The following is a 4,413-nucleotide window of genomic DNA, read 5'->3' as shown; positions in this document are numbered from 1 at the left end:
GATTTCCCCCCCCCCCCCCCCCCCATACACACACACATACAAACACTCTCTCTCTCTCTCTCACACACATCCACCCCCCCCCCCACCCACACAAATGAATACAGCAACATCAGTAAACTGACTAAAACAATGCAGTTCTTTCTTTCTCACTCTCTTGACCCCTAAATCCCTACTGCCACGGTAAGGGCACTATGACAATGCTTTGTACCGCAGCGCGGCAGACGGTAAGGGCACTATGACAATACTTTGTACCGTAGCGCGGCAGTACTTAATGCACGAATCGCGACACATCATGTTGCATAAATAATCATTTGTAGCCATTTATCCACCAAATTAATAACAATAGACATCATTAAGAAAATTCCCTTTTAATATGTGATTAAAAAGTGCAAACACACCTGAAAACTAAAAAAGCGAAGTCAAAATTGGTAGGACGGCAAAATTTCGATCCCTGGTTCGAAATTGTCACGTGTTCGCAATGTAGCAATGCCAATCGCCCGCTGCGCCTTGGGCCGGAAATCGGCCTCCGCGCGAGGGGTATTTTTTGGGCCGCTCGGAATCAGAAGTGACTCTCTTCTAAGTATAGTAACGTGTAAACTCCTGGACGAAAATAAATGAAACTCGGCAACCAACCAGAGGAAAGGTTAAACTAACGACATGCCAGCGTACAATCCCGAAAGATTACTAGAACCGGAGATATTGCCGTGTTTGTGCGAATTTCCTCTGCGGTTCGAAAATTAAGCGGAGCTGCGGGTTGATCGCCGACCACACAAGCGCCCCACATGTCTTCTTTATTGCTGTAAAATTTCAGATCTCTGTGTTTAGTACTATTAGTAGATTTTCCGTACCAACTTAAAATTACCACCCATCCATTGATAAAACACTAGATCTAGAAACTTGATCGCGCATTCCAAACGCGAGGTGCCGGCACGCAAGAGGCGCGTGATCGCTAGGCGGCATGTGATTGGCTGTCTATAACCAAATGGGTCACCGATGACTACATCGCGGGTTTTCCCGATAGCGCTTTACTGAGTTTTAGAAGGGGTGATCGCGTCGCGGTAAAAACGATGTAACGCAATTCAACAAATTTCACGGAAATATCAGTCTTTAAGATTCAAAGTAATGAAGACACCGAAAAAGTGATAGCAGAACTAGATTCGGCATTAAAAATCACATGGAGATGCCAAGTTTCATTCATATGCTCCAATTCATTACTGACTTATGAACAGTTTTTCCTCAAAATACATCAAAGGCCACCTCTATTCTCACCCAGAGTGAGAATAGTGCAGGCGAGTCTTGTGGCTATTCTCACCCGGTGCGCGTTCACCAAATTTTGCGTTCACCCTAAACCTAAACCACAGAATTCTACACTGTGATAACAGAAAAATTGTAGAATTCTGTGCCGTGAACAAACGTTCCATTACAACTGTAGCCTACTAAAAGCGTACAATTTTGTCTGTGGGCAGTGGAGAGAGAGATAGAAAGAGAGAGAGGAGTAGCGCGAGAATTTCCGGGCAAAACAAAATGGCGACCCGTGTAGTTCGGCTCGATTCGAAAAGTTAAATAGCCGTAGCATCTTTGCAGACAACCAAATTAATTTACTTTTGTGTTCTAACATCATTTTTTAACTCTGTTTTGGTCAATTTGATCATCCACACCGATAGACAGTATTCAGAAAGAGACAGAGAGAGAGAAGAGGGGAGGAGTTGATCTTGCGAGAACTTCCGGGCGGGTGAGAATAGCCACTTTCTACATCAAAACATGTCCCACATTTTGGTGATTTTTCCCTATATGAAGGTCCTCCAACATTTTGCAAACAAAAATCCCAATAACTTTTTTATTTATCAATGGATTTTTAAAATTTAAAAACCATAGTTTTTAGAATTAACTATTTTTTCATTTAAGCCCATTTTTAAGCAATTTGGATGAAATTTTAATTTTTCATTGTCATTGCTACGCAATGGACCAGGAAAGAAAGAAACAGAACAGCGCAAGGGACATCACTGCAGTTTTAAATTTACAAAAACAAAAGTAGTAGGTGAGAAATTGCCAAAACTAGACTGACTGCTGTGCTGGGGACATGCGATTAAAAGTAGAAATGATGCAAACTATTTTTAAGTAAGGCGCCCATCTTGTTTGAAGTCAGACCAGGATACCCCTCCGATCACGTGACTACATCTAAGTATAGACAACCGCATGGCACCAAAGATGGAAGTGTCTATATTATAATGCTTAATCTACACCATTTTCTCGGAAGTTCTGATAGCTGATTTGATAGGATAGCGCGTCTGCGTTTGATATCGAGCAATGACTTTTGGAGCGGTTCGATTCCGGTCCTGGACAGTTTTTTTTCCCCTCTTTTCCTCCTCCCGACTGACCAACAGTTCCATAAATTATAGGCCTAATTTGTAGAGTTCCTTTGAAGTTGTTTATTTTAAAAAATGTATTAGTGGTTAAAAATGCAGGAGGGGGGGGGGGGGGTTGGTAGATCTAAATTTAGATATCTAGATCTAGAATCTAGATATTATCTAGTCCTCCTGCATCTTTACGGCAATTTTCGTGCGGTCTTCCATCATGTCCAGGTAGGCCTGCCTAATAGATCTAGATCTAGATCTAGTCTAGAATCTAGATTCTAGATCTAGAAAATCCGAAATGTAACCGAAAACACGTCGTTCCATGTGGGTTTCCCAGGAAGTGATGACATCACATTACTAAAATTAGCAGCCAATCAGAAAGATGCGTCATTTCTAAGTTTAACGCCATGTGCGCTGGGGGCACCGCCGCGGTCTGGCACATCGACTCTTCTAGTCTTTTTCATTCGGTCTCAGTCTGTCTGTCACTCACACATGCCGTTAAACTTAGAAATGACGCATCTTTCTGATTGGCTGCTAATTTTAGTAATGTGATGTCATCACTTCCTGGGATACCCACATGGAACGACGTGTTTTCGGTAACATTTAGGATTTTCTAGTCTAGATCTAGATCTAGATTCTAGATTAGATCTAGATCTAGATCTATTAGGCCTACCTGGACATGATGGAAGACCGCACGAAAATTGCCGTAAAGACGCAGGAGGACTAGATAATATCTAGTTCTAGATATCTAAATTTAGATCTACCAACCCCCCCCCCTCCTGCATGTTTAATCACTAATACATTAAAAAAAATAAACAACTTCAAAGTCAAAGCAACTCTACAAATTAGGCCTATAATTTATGGAACTGTTGGTCAGTCGGGAGGAGGAAAAGAGAAAAAAAAAACTGTCCGGGACCGGAATCTAACCGCTCCAACAGTCATTGCTCGACATCAAACGCAGACGCGCTATCAAATCAGCTATCAGAACTTCCGAGAAAATGGTGTAGATTAAGCATAATATATACATAGACACTTCCATCTTTGGTGCCGTGCGGTTGTCTATACTTAGATGTAGTCACGTGATCGGAGGGGTATCCTGGTCTGACGTCAAACAAGATGGGCGCCTTACCTAAAAATAGTTTGCATCATTTCTACTTTTGGTAAAATCCAAGCAGACCGGGTCAATACAATGAAATAATAGAGAAAAATCGGGAAAAATATTAATACGCCAGCAAAAGTGTTAATTTCCCTCCAAAATGAGAAAGAAAAACTATTAACCACTTAACAATTAAAACACTTTCTACAATATCCATTCAAAAAACATAATTTGAGTTCTAAACACGATATAAAAGCACTCACTGCGTCCAGAGACGACTAAAGAATCTGAAAAATCCACTCGAATGTCCCTGCATGCCCCATCTTTGTTTACATCCTGCAACAAGTATTCATACGCGCGTTTGACCAATCACTACAACTACAACTCGAATACTCCCCCCTAGTCTTTATAATAGCTCATTTAGTGAAATAATGTGTATCGTTAGTATTTTACTCACGGTTATTCGAATGACAACTACCCCAACCTTTCAACCATCGTACATCTCAATGAAATATCTCACAACTTACCTTCCACTGTAATTAAGGACTTCCGTAACGAGTGACCACCCCATCAAACACAATAAAGAAGAGGCCTAACCCTAAACCCTATACTACCCCTACCCCTCAATTCTGCTGTCTCATACTGGTCGACCCCTAACCCTAACCCAAACCCTACCCCTACCCCTTGATCTGCCCCTACCCCTACCCCTTGATCTGCCCCTACCCCTACCTAGATCTGCCCCTATCCCCTGCCCTCAATTCTGCTCTGTCTCATATAGGCCTAGTGGTCGCTCGTCTACCCCTAGCCCTCAATACCCCTACCCTACCCCTACCCCTAGATCTTCCCCTATCCCCTGCCCTCAATTCTGCTCTGTCTCATATAGTGGTCGCTCGTTACGGAAGTCCTCCTATTACAGTTACAGAATAACAGATTTGTCCAGAAGTAGTTCCGTAGAGAGTTCCC

The 4,413-nt window shown here is 42.2% G+C and overlaps 1 protein-coding gene across 4 annotated transcripts in view; it reads left to right on the top strand.

The window, feature by feature from the left end:
• The window catches only part of LOC101864389 (nucleolin), a 45,417-nt gene that overhangs the window by 1,005 nt on the left and 39,999 nt on the right, over window positions 1-4,413 (top strand). The window lies entirely within an intron of this gene.

Source organism: Aplysia californica, unplaced genomic scaffold (genome assembly GCF_000002075.1).
Source record: "Aplysia californica isolate F4 #8 unplaced genomic scaffold, AplCal3.0 scaffold00183, whole genome shotgun sequence".
In the NCBI taxonomy this organism is placed as follows: domain Eukaryota; kingdom Metazoa; phylum Mollusca; class Gastropoda; order Aplysiida; family Aplysiidae; genus Aplysia; species Aplysia californica.
The sequence above is the reverse complement of the archived record's forward strand: the minus strand, read 5'-3'. Positions and strand labels throughout refer to the sequence as shown.